This window comes from Hesperophylax consimilis, chromosome 6 (genome assembly GCF_061612785.1).
Source record: "Hesperophylax consimilis isolate HC1 chromosome 6, BYU_Hcon_1.0, whole genome shotgun sequence".
Taxonomy (NCBI): Eukaryota; Metazoa; Arthropoda; class Insecta; order Trichoptera; family Limnephilidae; genus Hesperophylax; species Hesperophylax consimilis.
In genome coordinates this window covers 23,996,719-24,024,345 of record NC_142841.1, presented here as the reverse complement: position 1 = coordinate 24,024,345, position 27,627 = coordinate 23,996,719, and the positions used below count along the sequence as shown (strand labels likewise).

Sequence of the window (27,627 nt, the reverse complement as noted above, 5' to 3'; positions counted from 1 at the left end):
TGCACTATGTTTTACTCACGATAATCGCTAATATCATATTTTTTTAATATTCATAATAATGCAGGTTTTGATGTTTATTACACTCTCATACATTTCTAGCGTCACGTACATACTCACGTCCGGGTGTATATTTTTTGTATATTGAAAGTTCCTTTTAATATAGGTTTCACGTCCGTTCACTCTAATTTAATTGTTACGTCTGCCGTATATTTCTGACTATTCCAATAAAGGTTTCACGTCCATACTGAATAATATATTTTTGCGTCCGAGTGTATATTATTTGTTTGTTACATGGCGTTTTGAAGGTCGATTTAATTTTTACGTCTTCCGTATATACGGCCCTTAAGACTCTTGGATTTGTTTTGAGAGTTTCAAAAGGTAAATTTAGGCCGTTGTTATGCCCCTTATATTATTAAACCCCTTAGGATAACATGACTTATTCTGATATGGGAGATATATTTCACCTTAAAAATAATCAATATAAATATTGTTTATTTTAATTCTTTTATATATCGAGACAAATAGACATCTATAATTTTTGCAATCTTTTCTTTATTTTGAATATCTACTTATGTGAGACTTCTTATCATTTTTACCAATGTATCTTATTTTATTATACGCTTTTGTTGTAACATTTTACTTTTTTTCATTCTATTTTGTTTTGTCTATTGTTTTAATTTTGAAGAATTTATAATAACTGCGATACTCAACTATTAAACTAGAATGTAAACGTCTGTTAGGTGTAATAAATAAATTAACAAATAAATAAACAACACAAAATATTTCTTACTTTTCTAGTGAAGTTTTTACGTTCATAGTGAATTAATTAATTAATTACAGCATCTGTGGTTGAGAGATAAGACTCTCGACTCGCAATCCGAAGCCCGTAATCTGACGGTCAAACCCGGCGTGCGCAAATAAATTTTTATTTGTTTGTGTTATTTCACAATTAATACATTAAACATAATATAAAGTGTGTTTGCAGCACGTTCCAGAGTGAAATATACTCTCAGTATCGCCCTGGTGTGTGACCACCATTCCGAATGGAAACGTTATTTCCAAGCTTTTGCCGTGTTTGGTGACCAGATATAAAGAGCCAGGTACTTTTCTACATTTCTCTTCCTCATCTTCTTCCCTTCCCCAATACCTTCACCCTAGTACTCAGATTGGGGATGCCAGTCTCGCTGTTCCAGACGGGAGCGGTTGAGACTCTTGTGCGGTATATAAAAAAATATATGTATATATATTTATGTTTTATTTTTTTGACATCCAGAAACACACCAGACCTGACAACAAACTGTCTATTGATAGTGAGAAGTTTGAATGAATATCTTGTTGCACCTTGTATACAAACGTACCTACTGGGCGCAGGTGTGCGACAATTTTTTTTACAACAATATCCTTAGTAAAAATGTATCATTTCATAACGCGCCAGTTCGCTCCATTGCAGAGGGCGGTCGGACATTTTTAGGTCGGGATATCAATTTACCGTCCACTGTAAACCATCTTACAAAAATGTCCACCCGCGCAAGGCGCTTTTTAGTTCTGAGTGGCAACGTTGTAAATGAACTGAATGTTGCCAAATCGGGGGTTTTGCTTCACCAAGGACTCAAACAATACATAAAAATGTACAAATTCACCAACGGCCATGGTGACGCAATACTATCGACGAAATGCGTGGACGCAGCACGGCCGTCGTTATGTGTACAAAATAATATCTACTCGTGATTGGTCACGAGGATACAATACCATCGACGCAGAACTTCTGTCGTTACGTATTCAATATAATAATATCTGTTTTTATATTTAACTTAATTAGTTCAACCTCAAATTGCAATATTTTAATTAATGAGAACTTATTAATACCATTAAGTTCAAAATAAAAATATTTTTTTATTTTTATTTCTTAACATCTTTAGTGTTACAATATTTACAACATAATATTAAATAATATATTTAAATCACTTTTCTGATAAGTAAGATGCTTGTGCTTAGGAGAGGACAACAATATATTTTTACATATTTATATTGCAAATATTATTACAAAAACTATTAATAGCCTTACAAGAAAATACAATAAAAGTAATAAAAACAGGTTAGTTATAAATAATACCAAGGAATGATAAGCAGAAACATAATATGTGGAGTTTATTAAGCAGAATTGATTTGAAAGTACCTACACGGCACACACGCTCATGTAATCTAGTAAAATAAAAATGCTTGTCTTAGAAGAATATGTTCAACATATGTATAATAACATTCTCTCTGATTCTATTTCCAATGTAACCAAAATAAATATAAAAACTATATTAAAAATGTATTAAACGTGTACCAAACTGCATAAAATGTTATTATATTATGTAATGACATATATTATGTAGTGGTACGTTATAATAATCTTCTGTTTTAATAATCTCCTGTTATAATAATCTCCAGTTAAAATAATCTCATGTTATAATAATCTCCCTCTTGAATAACGTTGTATTTTTTACAAAATGAAACAATACTATGTTTTAAACCACTTTATATTTATTTTATACAATATTTGGGTTCAATCCAAACCGGTCGACGAAATATAAATAAAAATAAAGTGTTTTAAAACAAAGTATTTGTTTCATTTTGTATAATGTCAAGCCACTAAGTGTTTGCTTTCTTCGATAAATTTAATATTTTTTAGTTCTTGTAAGTATAGTTAAATTTTTACATACATAATAGAATAGAATATTGCGGAAATCTGCATTTGTTTTCTCAGTTAGGTAAATTACACGTGTATAAATGAACCACATTGTAAACTGTTGATTTCCCTGAAATAAAATAAATAAATAAATAATTTAAAACAATAAGAAAATTTATTAGGTGGTATTAGAGAATTTTAAATTGTTTTTTTTTGTAACTGTCAGAATTTTCCTCAGATATATCCAGGAGTAATTTATTGAATAATTTTATACCGTTAAATAAATAATGATGTTTTGCTGTTGTAGTTCGAACTAGTGGTACGGTTAGTCCTCCAATATAAATAATTATTTAGCTTAAAATTAATTATGGAATATTATTTTTATCAAATAAATCTTTATGTAATTGAAGTTCTTAATGTACGAGTATTTTTATCATAAATTTTTGTGAGAAGGGGAACCGGGAAACCTTGGAAAACATTTATTGTTGGATAGTTATATGGCTTTTTTAAATATGATTTTTATTAATATTTTTTGAATTGTCACAAGTGGACGTAGGTATGATTTATACGCACCCCCCCCCCCCCCCCGCAAACCACGATTTCATATTTTAGTAGTGTAGAATGTGCAAGTGCAAAATAAATACCTTTAAGTATTTTTAATGATACAGTATTTCTAAGTCTAAAAAACATAAAGATGAGTTTTCTCATTCTGTCTACTGTGGAGTTTATTTGACTTTTCTATTTGATGTTATTATCGATAATTATTCCAAGATGTTCACAGCCTAAGCACCCTGATCAAGTTTCTGAAGGAATCGCTTGGGTACCTACTGGACTATAAGGGTATAACGAGCTATGTATTCGATACATGCGATTATATTAATTGACTAATTATTTAGATTCATTAATTGACAAACAGTTTGCGTTACATATTGGTATTTCGTTAACATTGATATCAGTAAATTTTTCTTTAGCATAGACTACAATTCCACTACTTTTATTTTTGTGATAATTTGTGACTTATTGTTTGTAGTTTGGAATACTTGGTATATTTTTATGTATTGCATGCGAGTGTGCCTCGGATAGTATTAAAAAATCTGGTTGTGGACATAATGTTAAATACATAGGTATACCAGAAGTTCGTCCATGTTTCAAATTATACTCCTTGTGTTTAAGTGCAAGATTGTTAGTAGATTTATTATATTGTTCTAGATTTTAGTGCATTCGCTGTATGTTTCACATACGTATTCTTCTATATTTAGATTTTTTGTTGATTTCATTTAAGTTAAAGTTTTCATTGCATTTATGAAGGTGTGATAAAATATATAGTTATAATTCTATGAATATATTAATAATAATCCTCACAATTTGCGTTACGATATTCTTGCTAGATTTCAATTCATATCTTGAGGTTTTTATTTTATTCTATAAGATTTATTTTATATTCTGATAATATTCGGGAACTTATAAATTGTTTGTTTAATTGACAAAAATATTTAATTTAAAATAAAACAATAACTTTGTAAACACCACTTTTATTTTTTACACTTTGTGCCGACCGGGTTTCGCTCCCAAAAAAAACGCTTTTTCTTTAAAAAAAAACAACAACGGACGCAATACTACCAACGTAATGCGTAAACGCATCACGATCGTCGTTATGCATTAAAAACTACGCAGGATGCTTCTTAGTTCTTAGTGTCAAGCGGCATCGTTGTAAATTAACCCAACGTTGCCAAATCTGATGATTTACTCAACCAAACGCTCAAATAATTTATAAAAATGTACTCGTGAATGGCCATGGGGACGCAGTACTATCGAAGTAATGCGTGGACGCAGCAAAATCATCTTTATGCATTAAAAACCACGCAAGACGATTCTTAGTTCTGAGTATCAAGCGGCATCGTTGTAAATTAACCAAATGTTGCCAAATCTGATGATTTACTCAACCAAACGCTCAAATAATATTTAACAATGTACTCCGAATGGCCACGAGGACGCAGTACTATCGACGTAATGCGTAGACGCAGCAAGACCGTCGTTATGTATTCATAATAATATTTCAATGTGATCGGCCAGGGGGACGCAATACTATCAAAGTAATGCGTGGATGCAGCATGACCGTCGTTGTATATTCAAAATAATATCTACTCGTGATCGTTCACTGGGACGCAATACTATCGACGTGATGCATGGAAGCATCATGATTGTCATTATGAGTTAAAAATAGTATATTCTCATGAGCGGCTACGGGGACGCAGTACTATCGACGTAATGCGTGGACGCAGCACGACCGTCGTTATGTATATAAAATAATATCTACTCGTAATCGGTCTTGAGGACGCAATACTAACGATGTAATGCGTAGACGCAGCATGATCGTCGTTATGTTTCGAAAATTATATTACTTCGTGGACGCGGCAAGATCGTAGAAATGAATAAAAACATACACTGCTCGATATATACATCGTGTAGCGAACCTGTCGGCAAAATGTCAAACGTTCAATATTCGTTTCCAGACATTCTGAGACATTTTTTGCTTCCACAAAAATTTTTGCCATACGATTCTACATGGGGTAAGCATCGTTCTGGCCAATTTTGAGGTCAAAACATTGCAGCGTCCGTATATCGGACGCTGTAAGTCGGTGGACGCTGCAATGCTATGGAGTTTTTAGGGGTCGGACGCAACAAATGTAGCGGGATATATATATATATATATATATATATATATATTTATCCCCTCTCGTACTATGTTGATCTCGCGCGACGGTACGCCAGGTATATGTTGATCCGTTTGCATTTGTTGATCCACCCCGGATATGTTGATCCATTACCCAAGCTGGCATACATATGTAAATCCCTACAGATCAACTTGTGTCATCGAGATTTAGCTGTAAGCCACGCCCATTTTTCGGTCGCATATACATTTTACACGATTTATTTTGTTGATCCATATATTTCTGAAACTTGACGGCTTGCATGCGTTTTAACTTGTAACCGCCAATTTCGCGCGCGTTGTGGTACTTTTTAGATTCCGTTAGAACATCCATATTCTATGAAAATGACTTTGTACTTAAAGAGGATAGACTGCCGCACGCGTATTTATATTGAAATGGAACTTTCGCAAACGTCAAATCCATGCTTAAAAAATCTTTTGAACTTGATTAAACAAAAATGTAACTTTAATGCATCATTTACTACGTTTCGTGACTTAGCAGGGGTGCCCGGGTTCATGGGGTGAGATTTGTCTAAGTCATTTTATGAGAGAAATTTTGAACATTGATTGAATCAAATTTTATTTTAATGTATCTTTTACCATCTCTCCGAACGTAAGTTTCTTGTAATGATTAAGTTGAAACAAAGCGTAATATCCATAATATGTGCCTATTAAAATTGCGGCGATTAGATTGGTGAGAATTTAATTTTTCAAATTTTAAATTGAAATTGCTGAAAAATTTATTCCAATTTGTTTTTTATTAAACATGGCTAAAGTCATTTCAAGCACCGATTCCAACCAACGATGTTTTAGTATATGTTCGTCAATCAACAGGAGCCATAATATCTGTACATCAGAGCCCTCGAGAATTATTACAATTATGTGTACCGCCGCCCCGGGAGCCATTTATTAGATAACCAACACCCCTACCATTAGTCACCGCCAACGATTTAGCGAGACAGTTGTTTATTTTTTGTATTTTTTTACATCGTCTCCACACAGCAGGCCCTAAGGAAAATCGTAACCCTCAAGGCCTATGTCATCTTTGTGAATGCTGTGTTGAGGGTATTTTGAAAGAAAGGAAGGACAGTGAGTTCTGGGAAGGAAATAGGTATGGATGGGTGGGTAGTAATCTGGGGGTCAGTGTGTTCGAGTGATAAACTCAAGAATCCAACTCTCCTACTGCGTTGCAAGGCGATGCGTTGAAAGAGGATTAATCGATCCGGCCCACCACGCATTTGGTAGGCAAGCGCATCCGCCGCCAAGAACCGAACAAACCTCACCCCATAAACCCGGGCACTCCTGCTAAGTCACCAAACATATCAAACTACTTGGCTCTCGACTAGCAATCCGAAGGTCGCGGGTTCAAATAAATTTTATTAAAATTAATTTGCACTATTTTACAATTAGTGTTTGGTTATATCTGAATAGCCAGGTACTCTCCCACCTTCCTCCACGTCATCTCCTTTGAGGTCTCCTTTGAGGATGCCATAGTCTCACTGGCTACAGACGGGAGCGGTTAGGACTGTATGACTCTGGTGCGGTATTCACACAAGTTTTTATTTATAAAAAATGAAAAAAGAAATATTGACAATATTATAATCAGATATCATATTTCCTACAAAAAGCTACAGCTTGCTTCGAGAAGTTGAATAAAATATTTTTAGCACAAACATGGCAGAAGATGAACTAATACGTGCAGTTTATAGTAATACCAACTAAAAGATAAGATAAAACACTTCAATATATTTTATTTAAATTTTGATAATTCCTTGATGCTTCATATTAGTGTTTAATAAAAAAATACAAATCATATCACACTACATCTTAACTTAAAAGCAGATATGTTTTTATACACAAAAAAGGTTTATTTGTATATTCTCTGTATGAAAACTTTTTTCGTTAAAAAATAATACTGTATTGAAAATGTGATCAGACCAAAACTTCGTTGTTAAGACAATGGACCTGCATACTGGCCGGGATGTGACAACACCCTGATTTGAATACATTTAACCCATATAATAATTAAAATTTAATTGTTTTGTCTTTGATAATCAACGGCTATGGAATTCTACGTCTTGCCACCGCGTTTCCTGATACTATTTATTACTAAACAAGGCGAAATATTTCAAAACGACTTATTTACGATTCCAGAATGTACTTTATTCATAATTGTTTTAAAAATTTATCTGTTTCTTTAGACAATTTTTTTTTAAAAGTGCTTATAAAATACGTTTTATTACTTATCCACTGGAGCGATTTCTGCCATATTTTGCCAATATTGTGCAATATCTTAGTTTTACCTCTAGGTACACAATAGAGTGGGTACATATGGAATCTAAAAATATGGGATTATTGATTAAATCTAGGTGGATTCGTTAGCTTTAAACCGCATTTAGTAGTTTATATGGTTTCTGTGTTAATGTTTTTGGGGGATGATTATACCGGTACAATTGACCCCGTATTACAACAAAACTCCAGTTTCTGTGAGTACAGCTCCCAAGTTTTATAAGCTCAAGTGCATGTCCGTCCGTAACACTTAGTCAATGTACTTATTTGTTCGTTGTCCTCTATTTTCTAATGTGAAGTTGCTATTTTAATTTAAATGAATATATATACACATTGTTTGGGAATTAAATGACAAAATTGATATAATATAATAGTATTTGTAACCACCTTGTAGCTGTTTTTTTAGTTCAGCCGATTTCCGGTTATATTGTTTTTTAATATTAAATATGAGATGATTTTAAAAGAATCGTCTTTAGAGCTATTCGAAACATTCGCAAAAATCAAATCCATAAAAAAATCATAACTTAGCAGGGTACACTGTTGCATTTGCTCAGCTACTACGTGGCGGGCCGGATCGAAAGAGACTGGTTGAGGGATACCTTTTGGCCATAAAAATCTAAAATGGCGGCAAAAGGAATAATGTTCTATGGTATATTTTGAACTTCTTACTACCTCTCCTGATTACGCTTCGTGACTTAGTAGGGGTGGCCGGGTTCTTGATTATAATGGGTAATTATTTAAAATGGGTAATCAATAGATGATTGAACGCAGTTGGTGATAGCAAAAAACTGTCCAAAGAAGCGAAACTCCACAATGGAGTGCTGGCACCTACCCTAATATATGTAAGTGAGGCATGGAACTGGCAGAAGAAGGCTGAAAGTAGACTGAATACTGTAGAAATGAGATCCCTGATGCAAATGTGCGGTAAAATCATGTATGACGAAATCTATTCTACAGGTATTTTATTAGAGCCTGTTAAAAGGAGCTAGCAGCATTGATCCCCGGACGGACACGAGCGGAACGCACGTTCAAAATAAAGTTGATGTTGTCTTTATGAGAACGGGTCGTTTTTCCAACTCGTTTTTGCGTAAGTCCGCTCGTGTGTGTGTTTTTTCCTCCATATAATACGGGCCTCTTTCAGATCCGCATTAATAAATTCATCCCTACAGCCCCTACCTTAACCCGCCTTATAACGCTGCCCAACTGGGTGGCGACATAGTTTCTCTGTATTTAAAGTGTAAAGACAGGGGCGCTCTTGTGATAGGTGTCACATAAAAAATCATACTTGCGAATTTGAATATAAAGACAAACAAAATGATCATTTTGATGATTTATCCGGTCATCTCCGGTAAGATGTAACAATCGTTTATACAGAATATTAATATTTGAAGTTGAGTTGAGTTGTGCGATTACATTTTGTAAGTCTCCATATTCAAATTCGGCGGTATGATTTTTTTATGTGACACCTTTCACTAGAGCGCCCCTGTCTTTACACTCTAAATACAGATAAACTATGTCGCCAACCGGTTGGGCAGCGTTATGAGGCGGGTTAAGGTAGGGGCTGTAGGAATGAATGTATTAATGCTGGTCTTAAAGAGGCGCGAATTATATGGAGGAGGAAAAACAGATGCTGATAGCTCGTTCCACATGCGAGCCGACTTACGGTAAAACGAGTCGGAGAAACGACCCGTTCATATATAGATAACATCAACTTTACTGTGAACCTGTGTTCCGCTCGTGTCCGTCGAGTATCACTGGGGATCAATGCTGCTAGCTCCTTTTAACAGGCTCTTATAAAATATCTGTAGAATAGACACAGCATACGCACATTTTGTCATACATGATTTTACTGCACATATATTTTTTTTTATTTTTAAAAGAAAGACAAACATTCCCAGGTTACGAATAACCCAACAATGTTTGAAAATCTCCTACTACCACCACAGAAAGCCGAAAATGTTGCTTGTGTTGTGATGGAGGACTTAGCCAGCCGAGGAATCGAACACGCGACGCTCGGGTGAGACCCAAGCGCTATGCCCACTCAACCACTGACCGGTCTCAGGGATCTCATTTCTACAGTATTCTGTCTAAATTCAGCCTTCTTCTGCCAATTCTGTGCCTCATTTCCATATATTAGGGTAGGTACCAGCACTCCATTGTGGACTGCTAGCTTCGCTTCTTTGGACAGTTTTTAGTTAGCTCCAACCGCGTCCAATCATCCATTAATTACCCATTATAATCAAGAACCCGGCCTCCCCTACTAAGTCACGAAGCGTAATCAGGGGAGATGGTAAAAGATACAGGTTCAAAATTTCCTACATAACATTATTCCTTTTGCGGCCATTTTGGATTTTTATGATCGAAAGGTATCCCTCAACCAGTTTCTTTCGATCCGGCCCGCCACGCAGTAAATGGGCAAACGCATCCGCCGCCAGAACCTAGACAAACCTCACCCTATGAACCCGTTTTTTTGTTTTTGAATCTTTATTTAGATGTATGCAAATTTTTTCATACATCTAGTAGGAAAATGTAAAAAAATACAAGAAATAACAATTACATTTTAAAAGAAAAAGATAAATACACAAAATTATATTATATAAGATATCTAGGTGACTAAAATAATGTACCCCTGCTAAGTTATGATTTTTTTATGGATTTGTTTTTGCGAAATTTTCGTTTCAATCTAAATACGCATACATTTCTTATAAACAATTCAAGCAACAAACAGTCGAATGAACACGTCATTTTTATTTGAAACGGTACCATTTCACAGTCATTTCATGCGATATTCGACTCTAGAGACTAATACTTTGAGTTCAATATCACAAAAGATTACGGAATCACATAAAACCTTGTGATGAACAGTCCACCGATTGCCCCTTGATTGGTTCATTTAGTAAAACCATATATAGGGACACAGATCAACTTTGTCTAATAACTTCTTACCTGGATTAACATACTACGGGAATAGATCAATATATATGAGATCAACATAAGTATGCCAATTTGGGTAGATCAACATAAATTATGCATCCGATTTCCAAACAAATTTTGAAAATTTTATTAACAGTATATCAAATGGTTTTTCTGGCAAACTGGCAACATTGATAATTATTGTACCACTGTTGCCAATTCATTCAGATGTATTCCACAATAGCCAAGTTATATGGTGTTAAAGGTGGATCAACTTAGTCTAACAACTTCTTACTGGATCAACATACTACGGGAAGAGGTCAATATATGTATTATATATATATATATATATATATATATATATATATATATATATATATATATATATATATATATATATATATATCCAAAAATTCTAAACATGAACTGTTTGATAAAAACAAAAAAAAAATTTAAAAAAAAACATATTTCTTATAGCCATACCTACATAATCTAATCAAATCAAAGTCACAATTGTAACAACCAAAAATATCATTATCTCCTTATATTTTTTATAACTCACTTATATTTTTTAATTAAGGGTAAATTATGATGTAAGAAGACTAAAGCTTCTGCTTCCAACCGTAATCGGCTTAGCCGACTAGTCGGTTTTATTACAACCGACTAATCGGCTAGTCGGCGAAAGTCATAATCGGCACATCTCTAGTACAGACGATACGATGGTTGGTCCAATTTCATCAGTTACTTCTCTAGAGAATGCATTTCAAATATAAATTTTCATAATTTTTTTTAAATCCGTCAAAATTTTAAGATATTAGTCATGCATAGCATTTTATTTATTGTACGCTCACAAAAAACTACGCATGACGGCTCCCTAGGGAGATGGAGTAAAGTAGGTTCAACCGCTCAACCACCCTAGAGACGATTCAACTTGGTTAGTGGTTGGTCGGGTGGATGATCAGGCGAGACAACTGCTCAACTTGACATCCACGCCTCCTTATCGCATACAATGCATCTCCAGACAGTGTACCGTTACATTTGTCTTAACCGGATTGATATAACCGCTCAACTAAATTGAGTGGTCTGCATCGCCCATAAAAATATTCAGCGTCGTTGAATTTTGTTAAGTTATGCTCAGTGACCATACACATAGATAAAAACAAAGTCGCTGTGTGAGTTCTTTCTCCTTTCTGTGTCTTTTGGTTTTTCTATTTCTATGATTAAATTTGACATTTGACAGCAAAATTTAAATTACAAGATTTAGGTTGGAAAGTGATGTAATTAATATTTCTGTATTTATTTATAGCCGTATTTACATTAATATTACAGTTCAGGGAAGATGATGGGTTCCCTAAGGAAAGAGGTTATTATTTGGTTCATTCATCACCCACGATATTTACTTATCAAACAATGTTAATTTTTTTTAAATATGATGATTTTATTTCGCAGGTATTACAATGCTTCAAAAAATTACACAAAACAAGTCTTTACATTTTCAATGAAGATAAAAATGCTGTGCACATGGCAAGAATCAAAATTAATGAAGAGTTCAAGAAAAATAAAGCGATATCAGATGAGAAAAAGATACAGGAGGTACCTCTATTTTATTTATCTGATTTTATTGCGTCTTATCTTTACAGAAAGGCCTAGGGTAAATATGCAGAAAATATGGATACCGTTAATACGCACATTTAATAGAAAAAAAACAATGATGTTACAATATATCTAGACTTGTTATTGTCTCACTAAATTAAGATAAAATGTGGCAAACAAAAAACTCTCTTATGTTTCCAGCAAATTCTTAATTCAAACGTTACTCATGTATGACAAAGAAAAACAAAAAAAATATATGTGTGTGTGAATGAAATAAACCATAGGACCGGGTGGCGTTTTCGTATTCAAAAGTTTCGTTGAATACTACCTCAAGGCTGATAGAGTTACGAACCTGGGCGCCTGGCGGATTTTAAGGAGTCAAGTGATCAAATCAGTGCCGTACGATAATATATCAACGACAGTTTGCAAATAGCGGCGATTCTTGTTGATACTCGTTTGTTACTGTTGATTTTTATGGTGTTTTACTGCAAGCATATAAATAAAAAGAGTGTTTAGACTATTTTAAACAGCGAAGTTTAGTTGGCGTAGGCACTGACTTCATAATTTGACTGTGCGCCCATACTGCAACTTTAGTCGGTCTCACATTTTCTTCATCACGCGTAAAATCTTCAGACAGGAAACAACTGTATTATTTATGGTAATTGACAAAAATAAGTAATTTGCATGTATTTACAAATGAAATGTTATTCCTTGGCCTTTACTAGTGTTGGTCGAGTAATTAAAACACTTTTTCATCACACACCAGGGCATTTTGACATTTTTTAAAGACAATTAGAGGTAGCACACAACCTTACGCAACGCGTGATAGTTTAATACTAAAACTACGAAATCAAAAGCACTACACTTTGCATAGTTTTTGCTTACCACTTTGAGATTTCTACGGCGTGTCTATCTATATATTCGGTAAACTTGTCGAATTCTGTTTCATGCAAAGGCTCTTTAAAAAAAAACATTTTATTTTATTTTTTTTTTTTTTTTTATTTATTCACATTTAAACCCGCTAAACTACTTATGTAGTTTGTCAGCAGGGACATAGAGACAACATTTATACATTCATAAGATACAATTTGAACGGTACATAATTACATAAATTGGTTACATTGCAGAAAAGTTTAAATAGCAGCATAAAAGCCTTATATAATAAGCAAGTAAAAATAAATGTATGAACAAATTAGTATTATCAACATAAAAAATAAAAGCCTTATAAAATAAGCAAGTAAAAATAAATGTATGAACAAATTAGTATTATCAACAAGTACATCAATAGTTTCATAAATAGAGGTAGGTAGTCAGGTATTACAAAATAATTGTTTTTTCCATTTTCTAAGAATATGAATTCCATTTCAGGGGCATCAGTATAGATCATTATTATCCAATAACCATTTCCTTAGATTATATTTAACATTAGCAGTATACATGTTATTATTTTTAATTGTCATTGGTAATAAGTTAAACATTTTGGGTACTATATAGTTTAAAGTTCTTTCACCATATTTATTAGTACATATCGGAACTACCAGTCCTTCATTTTGAGTGAATCTTGTGTTATGTTTATGGCAAACTCTTTCCCTATACAATGAATCAGACAATATAACATGTTGACTTACAATATTATAAAACAATAATCCTCTGACAGGTAAAATATTCAGAGACTTGTATATTAATTTAATGTTACTTCTGTGTTGATTGTCATATTTATGGATTAACAATTTTATAATGGAGTTTTGTAATGTTTGTATATAGCTTATATTAGTTTTACAAGAATGTCCCCAAGAAGTAATTCCATAACGTATAGTGGATTCAGCCAGAGATAAGTAGATTAACTTTAAAGTACTCATAGGCACGAAATATTTTATTTTATAAATCCTACCCACAATAGCTCGTAGACGTTTACAAACATTAGCAATTTGTACATCCCATTTCATGTAGCAGTCAATAGTAACACCCAAATATACATAACTTTTGACAAAATCAATGGTTTCACATGAACAGGGCTGTGCAACATTTTTATGTATGCAGTCAAATGTGTGTGTATATAATGAAGGAATTACATTACATCTGGCGTGTGGAGATCTGATGTGCATAATTTTAGTTTTTTTGGCGTTTATAAAGAGGCCTGCATCATGCGACCATTTCAGTAGGGCAATAAAATCATGTTGCATAAGGTTCATTGCAGTAACCAGATCTTCGTGCGATATTACGAGCGCCGTATCGTCAGCATATACAAAATGTTTAACAAATGAAAACAATTTTCTCATAATTGAGACATAAATAATATAAAGGGTTGGCCCTAGAATTGACCCCTGTGCAACACCTGTTGAGATATATTTTCTTTTGCTAAATTTTTTAAGAATTTTTACTCTTATTTGTCGATCAGTTAGTAAATTTTTTAATAAAACTAGCAGCTTTCCTCTAATTCCTATTGCCTCCAGTGTTTCTAATAGTTTATTTGTATCAATGGTATCAAATGCCTTAGAGTTATCTATGAATAAAACCAAAACTTGTTTTTTTAGATTTAATTCATAATTTATGTGATTTGAAAATTCCTGAAGCAGCATTTCCGTACTTTTTTTCTTTTGAAATCCATATTGGTTGGGATCCAACAAAGAGAAAGATTCTAGATATTTATTAAGTTTTATGGAAATGTATTTTTCAAGTATTTTTTCTAGTGCTGGCAATATGCTTATTGGCCTATAATTTTGAATATCTGTATGTTTGCCCCCTTTGTAAATTGGCCTAATGATGCTACTTTTTAGTTCATCTGGTATTACTGCTTGCGATAAAATTAAATTGATAAAGTGTGTTATAACAGGCCCTAAAATATTAATATGTGTCTTAATGTCAAACATTCGAATGTTGTCAATCCCTGGTGACTTTGAATTGTTTAATTTGCTAACAATAATATTGATTTCTTGGCAGGTAGCTCTGGGTAGGTACATACTATGTTGCACTTCATTTGGCCTGACGGTCGATGCTAAATAATCACATTTATGTATCATAGAGCTAACACTATTTGTAAAATATTCAACAAACTTATCTGCTACGGTTTCTTCATTATTCGTATTTAACATATATTTCGAGATTATTTCATCACAACTACTTTTGGACTTGCGTCCTAATAATTTATTTATTTCATCCCAAGTTTTTTTTGTATTTCCAAAATAATTTTTGAATTTATTGTTAAAAAAGGTAGACTTACATTTAATAATTTCTTTTGTCACCTTATTTCTGAAAGTTTTATATTCCAATTCAAAGAATTGATTGCTAGGAAAATTCTTCCACCTTCTGTACAATGAATCTTTTTTTTTAATGTTTTCTAAGATATTAGAAGTTATCCAAGGTTTTATTGACAGAGGTCTTTTTTTGGGTTTATAATTCATAACGATTTTACTCTGTTCATACAAATTCTTAAAGTTGTTTTTAATTTTACTATATAGTATATTGCAATCTTGTTCCTCAAGCAAGGAGTGCCACTTAAAATTATGAATGTTTTTGTCGATTTTGTTTTGCGATAAAAACGAAATTCTTTCCCCGTGTTCTGGGGCTTCTTTCCTTGCACTATATTTAATATTAACTGCAGTTAAAAAGTGATCCGCTATAGTAATATTATTACATACACATGAGGAAAGAGAATCGCTTTGTTTACATCCACTGTTAAATCGGACAAATATGTGGTCTAAACAAGTACGAGTAACTTTTCCTGCTAAAACTGCTTCTCTAGTTACGTCACAAATACATTTGATTAAATAATTATCCGACATTATATTTTCATATGCCATAATAATAGGGTTTTGACAATTTAACAAGTCTAGATTAATATCTCCTATAAGTAAAACATTTTCTTTGGGGCTTATAGTATGCAGAATGGCAGATATTTCATTAAGAAATTGTGGTTGGCTAGAGTTGGGGGGGCGGTATATTGCTATGATGTTTAAAATACTCTTGTTTGGAAGTGTCATAGAGCCAAGCACACATTCAAAATGATTTGTTTCTATTGTTTTCTGTTGAAATGTGAATTCATTTCGAACATATAGCAATATACCTCCTCCAGATTTTTTAGTTCGGCAATAGTTGTAACAATTAAATCCAGGAATATTATACAGACAGACAAGATTCGGTGTTATAGCCGTTTCACATAACATTAACACATGAATATGCTTCCAACAAGTATTTAAGTAGACATTCAAAGTATCCCAGTATTTATAAATCGATCTAACATTCAACTGAACAATATTAATATTTTCCATATTGTAGTTGCTATGAAACTTTAGCCAATCACAGAAATTATGAGTATTTTCGTAATCTACCTCGTCATCTTCTTCAATGTAATTAGACGCCATAATCAATAGTTGCAAAGTCCTTGGCAAGGGCAGCCTTGTAGGCCGGGCAGGAGTCCTTGTCTCCAGTCGGATGTGCAGCGGGCTTCCCAAATCTTGTACAGGTGGCGCAGACAGGCTCGGCGGCGGCTTTTGGGCAGTTTATCCGGGCGTGACCTTCGCCTGCGCAGTGTCCACATCTTTGCTGGTCTTTGCAAAACTTGAAGGAATGTCCGATCATTTGGCACTTGGAGCACACTGTAAGTCCAATGAAGTCACGAACACGGCACACATTCCAGTCCACAGACTTTCCCCTGCTCCACCAGCACGTGACGAATGTGGGCAGGAACCTCGAAGACCCGGTGGCAAGTTGATCCAGTTCGAGCGCCAGCAAGGTGACTTAGCTTGCAACTTTTTACTGCGAAATCTAGGCCTGCTTTGTCCTGGGCTCCTGCTAAGGCATTTTTTAGGAAGCACTCGTCCGTTAGGTCACGAGGAACGTTGAAGAAAATCACCCTTGGAAGCCGTTTTGTTGGTAATCGAGCGCTTAGAGTGTCCGAGTTTGCTATACATGGGGTTTTCAGTATTTTATCCTGATCTTCTTGTGTTGCAGTATGGATTACAACGCCTTTGTTTCTGATTCTCCTAATACCCGTCACACGGATTCCAAGTTCTGATGGTCGTAATGTATCTTTTAGTAGCTGTTTCGTATCGTCGCTATCTTTTGTAGAATCCAGCTTTGGGAAGATGCATACAGCAGGTTTGGGGGTCCCAACGTTAAGTCCTGAGCGGTTGATTGATGGTATCATCTTCTGTGGGCCATTTTTCACAATATCGGCAAACGATAGGCTTGCTTCCGTGGCATCGGCTACTCTACGCATCACTGGTCCTAGATCTGACTCCAACTGCAATATTTTTTCTAACCTGTGTTGGTTTTCTGCTTTTTCAATCGCGATCTCTCCCTTTGCCACTATTAATTTGGCATTGACTGTTGCCAGATCAGCTTTGAAACCCTCTCGTTCCAATAACAGCTGTGAAACTGATCTGAATACAGCGGATACATATGCGCTTATCCGCAGTTGTTGATCCTTTGAGACTCTTGACTGCTTTTCAGCAAGGACATCTTGGAGTGCTCTTAGACTTGCTTCAGTGTCGTTCAGTATCTGGACTGAGGACACTGGGATTTCACTATCATTTTCAGACACGTCGGAATAGTCCGATGCTCCGTCAGATTCCTCATCTTCAACCACTGGAGAAATCATTCCCGAGGCCTTTTTTTGTGATGGGGACGTCATCTTATCCAGCATTCTTTTTTTACGCCGATGGCAGCATTCATCAGGCATCGGTGGGATGGACATTTCAGTGAGAACAAACACACAATCTTAGGTTGTTTTAAAACTTTCGATAAAAATGTTTAGAATCCGCTAGAATAGTATTATTTTATTACTGTTTTATCAAATAAACTTTTTTGGCACTTAAATTTTCCATATAAATACTGTTTGCACACGAATTCGGAGGTTTTTTTTAGTTTTTTTGCAAGAGCAAAGTGTAAACACGAACTGCTGTCACTGCGATTATTGTTACATGATTTAAAGTTCTCTAACTAATGCTTACAAGTATTTATGTGGGGGGTTTAAGTCGCACATGCACAAAGTAGGGTTTTAGTTTAGTTAGGTATTTCTTAACCTTCAAACATAACTTTGATTGAGAAAAAATGGAACTTTTCAGTATATTTACTGTTTTTATGAAATATTTAACTGATGAATGATGTATTTATTCTAGTTATTAAAAATTGGGTCTGAGGTGGAACACGAACTTCGGACAACTGTCATTCAAGCCGTGGAAGTGAAACCTGGGAGCTACGGTAATGAATTTATTGACTTCATATCTACATAAGAGTATCAATTTGGTAATACCGGTATTTTGCATGGCCAAAAAAATATATTTATCACATTATCAATTCACTCAACTGACGTAGGTTGATTTGCTTCACGAAAATTCAAATGTAACAATGTCGTCAAATGGTCAATTGGTGCAATTCTGCTTTTTGGTTACCTTTTGAAAGATCCCTGTGCAACATCATGCAATACTTTAAATGTTTCTACCGTTACCAAAAAAATATATATTTTCAACGTGTTTCCATTGTAAAACTCCAGTAAAAATATTATGGCTTAAAAGATATATATATAGGTTGCTACGCTGCTACGACAAAATGCGTTGAAAACATGTGGCGAAATGCGAACAATTTATTACAAAAAACGACAATAAAAATACTTTCACATGAAAAGTAATGCCATCCCTAGTTTTTAACATTCTTCCTTATAGTTTTTACAAAATTTCATACTGAATTTCATCATTTAAAGACAACAGTAGCACTTTATAGCTTGTGAAGGAACGGTCTATTCAGGCCAAGCGGCGAAATCATACTGGCCTAGTAAGCCATGCCCAATTGAGCCTGGTTGAGTTTGTTCGATGTGATGTGCCCAGTTGCCCTAGTGCCATCTCCTCTCCCTTCTTTCCTCCACGGTCCTTACTGTTAAGCGACCAAACTATGTACGTATGACGCCAAGCGTACCCTATCAGATTTCAAGCGATTTGATAGGCTTTGAAAAATTCCAACATTGAAAAATATTAACTCAAAATACACGTTATCATTTTTAGTATGAAAATGAACTTAAAAAAAATATACTGTTACCTATGTAAGTTAGAAGGTGAAAATTCTTCTTTTTTTAATTGACTTGACTTCCTTATTTTCATAAAATGTCAAACTCAAACTAATATTAGATGATATTATTAAAACTGAATAATCATATTTCTTAAAAATCAAGAGATAAAAACCATAGACATTTTCAATGTCACTTACGGACAGTTTAGCAACTAAGAACATATCTTTTGATGCATGTCACAGAATAGTGAAACTGCCCCCCATGACCTTTTTATACTTATATTTACCTCAAATTTACAATCGTCACCGTGATGTATTGTTGTATAACCGTTTTACAGTGAGCATGAAAAATAAACAAATATGTAAATAATTTGGTAACTTTACCTCTTGATGGTAATGATCATATTGGACGGGCAGCCAGTGTGTTTGGAAAGGTAGTGCTTTTTCCTATTTTTTTGATCTTTATATTTGTGATTAACATTATGTTGACATTTCATGGCTATCTTAAACACATTACATCTTCCAGATGCTGGGTATGTTCTCTGTACTCTCCATGTTGTCAGGGTGGATTCACTAAACCTTGCTATCCATTCCTGAATGTAGAAAATAGATAAATAAATACACTATAATTATCTGATGAAATATTCTAAACACGGGGTAGAAGGCACAAGTTTTTAACATTTCAGCATTATTAAAGAGAAAATAATTAGTGGACGAATCTTATGTTTAATGTTTACCAGGGATACCTAACTAGTTGGTTGTTTGAACAGTGGCAACTTACAAAAATACGAATAATAACGTAATCGACTTGGGGTATGATTTTAGATTTTCATAACCAAAAGGATTATCGTGGTTTATTTTTGGGTTACTATGCCATTTTTCGCATCCTCCTTCTTTATACGATTGGAGCGGGCAACACGGTATCTCTCCTAATAATAATAATGGGATAATTTGTTTTTTTTGTCATCTTCTTCTTTCGTATGGTGGTGGGTCAGAGGGGGACATCTAGGTCTGCGAGCCATTCTAAGGCCTCAGGCGTCGCCAAGTGAACCTCATCAATCCCGCCAGGGAATGAATGGAGCGGGCATCCGTTGACCATATGTTTCTTGTCATTTGTATGGAGTTTAGTTATTCAGTAAGAATTTTTCCCCATAAAACACATTAATTTAACTTAAAATCAGTCAAGTAAATACGACCATCAGATGCTTATAGTAATAAGGCCAAATGAACCGCAGTACTAGTTAGTTGGACACATGAAAGTGTATTGTTATAAGCCCTAGGTAGTTAGATGAAAGAATCCATAAGATCAAAAAAAAGGATCATTTGTAATGCACGGTTTTTGTGAAAAATCACCTCAAGTGCGCTGGCATTTGATTTCATTTGACATATATGTACACACATGCTGTAGTAATGTAGTACCTAGTAATTATAAGTAATATTAGGTAATAAAATGTACAATATATCTCTCGAGTAGAATAAAAAACCACGTCAGTCGGAAATATTCATGTGACGAGAGTTTAAAACAACGTTGAAAATATAACCATCTGGTTTACATGAACCTAAATCTACTTATCTTGAAAACTACTTCAATATTTTTCACTCACTAACAGATTATTCTAATTAAGGCAATCCACCTTGATGTGTAACACTAGAAATAGGGCGGAATTACGCACTCCTTATGCAAATGGCGATGAGGTTGAAATTCCCGCCTGTTTTGATTTGCGAAAAAAAAATATCAAAAATTTATGTTTTTTTTTATGAAGTTACTGCAAAAATAATGTTAAAAGGTTTTTTGATCATAATCTTCATGGCAATAATAATCTATTTAAATAAAAATACTAGAAATCTCCAAAAGTTCTTCACGGATTGCTTTGAAATTTTGACACAACATTGCATTTGAATACACATGGGTTTTTATATACCTATTTGTAAGAATTCCAAGCCATTGAGGTATATTGATGGTCTATATTCCTTGCGAAATCAGTGTAAAATTTTGTTCCTGTGAAGGAAGTAGGAAGTGGGGTGTGTTGGCTATCGATGTCGCATGAATCCTTTCGACCGCGAACTTACTCAACGAACAAAGACACTCGCCGCGTCACCGCCTGGAAAATTTGGGTTACGGGAGCGCCAAAAGCGCTCCTTGAATTTTTTAACATTAAAAGGCCAATTTACACAACTACTGATAATGGAAAGCCCTATTTACCGATGAAAGGTTATAATATTGCTTTCCCTATCTTTTGCAGTTTGTTTGTACAATATCTCAGCGTGCTTGTCGGTATTTTGAAGTTATCGCCAGAGACCCGTGCCCGGCGAGTGCTTGTAACCGACTGAAGCCCGTGGTATCTCACAGCGGACAATGAACCGATGTAAGTGGCCCATACTTCGAACGCTAATGTTGACTCTATCTATATACCTCAATAGATAAAACCCTAAAACTCGCACTTAAAAAACGTACTCGGAAAAAAACATTTTTGAAAAAACCCGGGATTTTTCCAACCCTGATTCTGACATTACAATGGTACTTCAGCAGAGATACCAATGAATGAAAAATCAAATAAATTGAGTCAAAAATATCAATAGTCGTACCTTTACATCATCTTCATCGTGTATATGTTTTATGTTAACTGTACACCTAAAGTCAGCCTCATTTTTAAATTGCATTTCTCCAGAAACAACATACTCGTAGCCAAATGGTAAATAACATAATATATTTTCTTCATCAGTGTCGAATGTGGGAGCTGAATCCATACCAAATATCAATAAAATAATACTATCAAGATTACTACGGAAACTTTATATTAAATAGTCCAGACGAAAATTTGTTTGTGTTAAGAAACTAATAATAAATATTATTTAGATTATTCTTTGTTGACATTTCCGGCAAACGTCAAACCAATAAGTCATAGATATAATAATCAAAAAATGTAATTGCCATTGAGTAACTGTATGGAAGAACTAAGGTTGAGTCAACATTTCAGCGTAATAAATTGTGTGGAATAAAACAATGTACTCCGCTATATTCGTTAGTTTCTTTTGATTGTTGGAATCTAACTATCTAAGCAGCTGGAAGCTGGCAAATCAATTTCTTTACAAGGATATTTGTCAATCAGTAAGTGATGTTTACTCAAACTTTTGTATAAAACCCCTTAAAGAATACTCGATTTGGTCGCTTCAACTATTGTGCGTCAGCCGTTGAGTGTTGCGTACAGACTAGAGACGTTCCGACTAGTCGGCGACTAGTCGGTAAAGCCGACTATCCGGCCACTATTGTAGTCGGCGACTAATCGGCAAAGAGCGCCGACTATCCGGCTTCTTACGTTGTATGTATTTCTCAATAATATGAATGCGGGGAACTACATGAAATAAAAACCTTGATTATATATATTTTTTTATTTTATAATCAGTCTTATACATTAAAAAATGTAAAGCAATCTTTCCTTTGATAATCAGTTTTTAAAATTACTTGCTTGTAAAGAAAACATAATTATGACATTTATTGAACAAAATTAGTACCTATCCTAATTAACATAAAAAACAACATAATATCTTCTTATCTTCAATGAACATTTATAAGTATTTCTTATTATTAAAATAAAAAGTAGATTTTTTAAATTAACAAACTCAGTTATATGTATTAAAGCAAGATTGTATGTACAAGATGCACAGTAATATATGTATATATTAGATATATATATATATATTATATATATATATATATATATATATATATTTATCCCCTCTCGTACTATGTTGATCTCGCGCGACGGTACGCCAGGTATATGTTGATCCGTTTGCATTTGTTGATCCACCCCGGATATGTTGATCCACTACCCAAGCTGGCATACATATGTAAATCCCTACAGATCAACTTGTGTCATCGAGATTTTGCTGTAAGCCACGCCCATTTTTCGGTCGCATATACATTTTACACGATTTATTTTGTTGATCTATATATTTCTGACAAACTTGACCGCTTGCATGTGTTGTAACTTGTAACCGCCAATTTCGCGCGCGTTGTGGTACTTTTTAGATTCCGTTAGAACATCCATATTCTATGAAAATGACTCTGTACTTAAAGAGGATAGACTGCCTCACGCGTATTTATATTGAAATGGAACTTTCAAAAACGTCAAATCCATGCTTAAAAAATCTTTTGAACTTGATTAAACAAAAATGTAATTTTAATGCATCATTTACTACGTTTCGTGACTTAGCAGGGGTGCCCGGGTTCATGGGGTGAGATTTGTCTAAGTCATTTTATAAGAGAAATTTTGAACATTGATTGAGTAAAATTTTATTTTAATGTATCTTTTACCATCTCTCCCGACGTAAGTTTCTTGTAATGATTAAGTTGAAACAAAGCGTAATATCCATAATATGTGCCTATTAAAATTGCGGTGATTAGATTGGTGAGAATTTAATTTTTCAAATTTTAAATTGAAATTGCTGAAAAATTTATTCCAATTTGTTTTTTACTAAACATGGCTAAAGTCATTTCAAGCACCGATTCCAACCAACGATGTTTTAGTATATGTTCGTCAATCAACAGGAGCCATAATGTCTGTACATCAGAGCCCTCGAGAATTATTACAATTATGTGTACCGCCGCCCCGGGAGCCATTTATTAGATAACCAATACACCTACCATTAGTCACCGCCAACGATTTAGCGAGATGGTTGTTTATTTTTTGTATTTTTTTACATCGTCTCCACACAGGAGGCCCTAAGGAAAATCGTAACTCTCAAGGCCTATGTCATCTTTGTGAATGCTGTGTTGGAGGTATTTTGAAAGAAAGGAAGGTCAGTGAGTTCTGGGAAGGAAATAGGTATGGATGGGTGGGTAGTATTCTGGGGGTCAGTGTGTTCGAGTGATAAACATAAGATTCCAACTCTCCTACTGCGTTGCAAGGCGATGCGTTGAAAGAGGATTAATCGATCCGGCCCACCACGCATTTGGTAGGCAAGCGCATCCGCCGCCAAGAACCGAACAAACCTCACCCCATAAACCCGGGCACTCCTGCTAAGTCACCAAACATATCAAACTACTTGAGGTGGCTCTCGACTAGCAATCCGTAGGTCGCGGGTTCAAATAAATTTTATTAAAATTAATTTGCACTATTTTACAATTAGTGTTTGGTTATATCTGAATAGCCAGGTACTCTCCCACCTTCCTCCTCGTCATCTCCTTTGAGGTCTCCTTTGAGGATGCCATAGTCTCACTGGCTCCAGACGGAAGTTTTTGTAAGTCTCCATATTCAAATTCGGCGGTATGATTTTTTTATGTGACACCTCTCACTAGAGCGCCCCTGTCTTTACACGTTAAATACATAGAAACTATGTCGCCAACCGGTTGGGCAGCGTTATGAGGCGGGTTAAGGTAGGGGCTGTAGGAATGAATTTATTAATGCGGGTCTTAAAGAGGCCCGGATTATATTGATAGCTCGTTCCACATGCGAGCCGACTTACGATAAAACGAGTCGGAGAAACGACCCGTTCATATATGTATAGATAACATCAACTTAACTGTGAACGTGTATTCCACTCGGTCCGTCGAGTATCAAGCACGTGCACGGTGCACCGGGGATCAATGCTGCTAGCTCCTTTTAACAGGCTCTAATAAAATATCTGTAGAATAGACACAGCATACGCACATTTTGTCATACATGATTTTACCGTACATATGCCTCAGGGATCTCATTTCTACAGTATTCAGTCTACTTTCAGCCTTCTTCTGCCAATTCCATGCCTCATTTCCATATATTAGGGTAGGTACCAGCACTACATTGTGGACTGCTAGCTTCGCTTCTTTGGACAGTTTTTAGTTAGCTCCAACCGCGTCCAATCATCCATTAATTACCCATTATAACCAAGAACCCGGCCTCCCCTACTAAGTCACGAAGCGTAATCAGGAGAGATGGTAAAAGATACAAGTTCAAAATTTTCTACATAACATTATTCCTTTGCCGCCATTTTGGATTTTTATGGTCGAAAGGTATCCCTCAACCAGTTTCTTTCGATCCGGCCCGCCACGCAGTAGATGGGCAAACGCATCCGCCGCCAGGACTTAGACAAACCTCACCCTATGAACCCGTGTACCCCTGCTAAGTTATGATTTTTTTATGGATTTGTTTTTGCGAAATTTTCGTTTCAATCTAAATACGCATACATTTCTTATAAACAATTCAAGAAACACACGTCATTTTGATTTGAAACGGTACCATCTCACAGTCATTTCATGCGATATTCGACTCTAGAGACTAATACTTTGAGTTCAATATCACAAAAGATTACGGAATCACATAAAACCTTGTGATGAACAGTCCACCGATTGCCCCCTTGATTGGTTCATTTAGTAAAACCATATATAGGGACACAGATCAACTTTGTCTAATAACTTCTTACCTGGATCAACATACTACGGGAATAGATCAATATATATGAGATCAACAAAATCTTTTGAACTTGATTAAACAAAAATGTAACTTTAATGCATCATTTACTACGTTTCGTGACTTAGCAGGGGTGCCCGGGTTCATGGGGTGAGATTTGTCTAAGTCATTTTATAAGAGAAATTTTGAACATTGATTGAATAAAATTTTATTTTAATGTATCTTTTACCATCTCTCCCGACGTAAGTTTCTTGTAATGATTAAGTTGAAACAAAGCGTAATATCCATAATATGTGCCTATTAAAATTGCGGTGATTAGATTGGTGAGAATTTAATTTTTCAAATTTTAAATTGAAATTGCTGAAAAATTTATTCCAATTTGTTTTTTACTAAACATGGCTAAAGTCATTTCAAGCAACGATTCCAACCAACGATGTTTTAGTATATGTTCGTCAATCAACAGGAGCCATAATGTCTGTACATCAGAGCCCTCGAGAATTATTACAATGATGTGTACCGCCGCCCCGGGAGCCAATATATTAGATAACCAATACACCTACCATTAGTCACCGCCAACGTTTTAGCGAGATAGTTGTTTATTTTTTGTATTTTTTTACATCGTCTCCACACAGGAGGCCCTAAGGAAAATCGTAACCCTCAAGGCCTATGTCATCTTTGTGAATGCTGTGTTGGGGGTATTTTGAAAGAAAGGAAGGTCAGTGAGTTCTGGGAAGGAAATAGGTATGGATGGGTGGGTAGTATTCTGGAGGTCGGTGTGTTCGAGTGATAAACATAAGATTCCAACTCTCCTACTGCGTTGCAAGGCGATGCGTTGAAAGAGGATTAATCGATCCGGCCCACCACGCATTTGGTAGGCAAGCGCATCCGCCGCCAAGAACCGAAAAAACCTCACCCCATAAACCCGGGCACTCCTGCTAAGTCACCAAACATATCAAACTACTTGAGGTGGCTCTCGACTAGCAATCCGTAGGTCGCGAGTCCAAATAAATTTTATTAAAATTAATTTGCACTATTTTACAATTAGTGTTTGGTTATATCTGAATAGCCAGGTACTCTCCCACCTTCCTCCTCGTCATCTCCTTTGAGGTCTCCTTTGAGGATGCCATAGTCTCACTGGCTCCAGACGGAAGTTTTTGTAAGTCTCCATATTCAAATTCGGCGGTATGATTTTTTTATGTGACACCTCTCACTAGAGCGCCCCTGTCTTTATACGTGAAATACATAGAAACTATGTCGCCAACCGGTTGGGCAGCGTTATGAGGCGGGTTAAGGTAGGGGCTGTAGGAATGAATTTATTAATGCGGGTCTTAAAGAGGCCCGGCTTATATTGATAGCTCGTTCCACATGCGAGCCGACTTACGATAAAACGAGTCGGAGAAACGACCCGTTCATATATGTAATGATAACATCAACTTAACTGTGAACGTGTATTCCACTCGGTCCGTCGAGTATCAAGCACGTGCACGGTGCACCGGGGATCAATGCTGCTAGCTCCTTTTAACAGGCTCTAATAAAATATCTGTAGAATAGACACAGCATACGCACATTTTGTCATACATGATTTTACCGTACATATGCCTCAGGGATCTCATTTCTACAGTATTCAGTCTACTTTCAGCCTTCTTCTGCCAGTTCCATGCCTCACTTCCGTATATTAGGGTAGGTACCAGCACTCCATTGTGGACTGCTAGCTTCGCTTCTTTGGACAGTTTTTCGTTAGCTCCAACCTCGTCCAACATCCATTAATTACCCATTATAACCAAGAACCCGGCAACCCCTACTAAGTCACGAAGCGTAATCAGGAGAGATGGTAATAGATGCAAGTTCAAAATTTCCCATATAACATTATGCCTTTTGCTGCCATTTTGGATTTTGATGGTCAAAAGGTATCCCTCAACCAGTCTCTTTCGATCCGGCCCGCCACGCAGTAGGTATTTTTTATGGATTTGATTTTTGCGAAAGTTTCGTTTCAATCTAAATACGCATACATTTCTTATAAACAATTCAAGCAACATATATTAGGGTAGGTACCAGCA

General features: G+C 35.2%; 1 long non-coding RNA gene across 1 annotated transcript; it reads left to right on the top strand.

Moving 5' to 3' along the window:
- Nucleotides 1-11,765: 11,765 nt before the first annotated feature.
- On the top strand, nt 11,766-18,385 carry LOC149423108 (uncharacterized). The gene is made up of 3 exons (XR_016302304.1): nt 11,766-11,949; nt 12,036-12,179; nt 18,299-18,385. It is a non-coding gene; the product is annotated as an uncharacterized LOC149423108 (long non-coding RNA).
- The last annotated feature ends 9,242 nt before the right edge of the window (nt 18,386-27,627 follow it).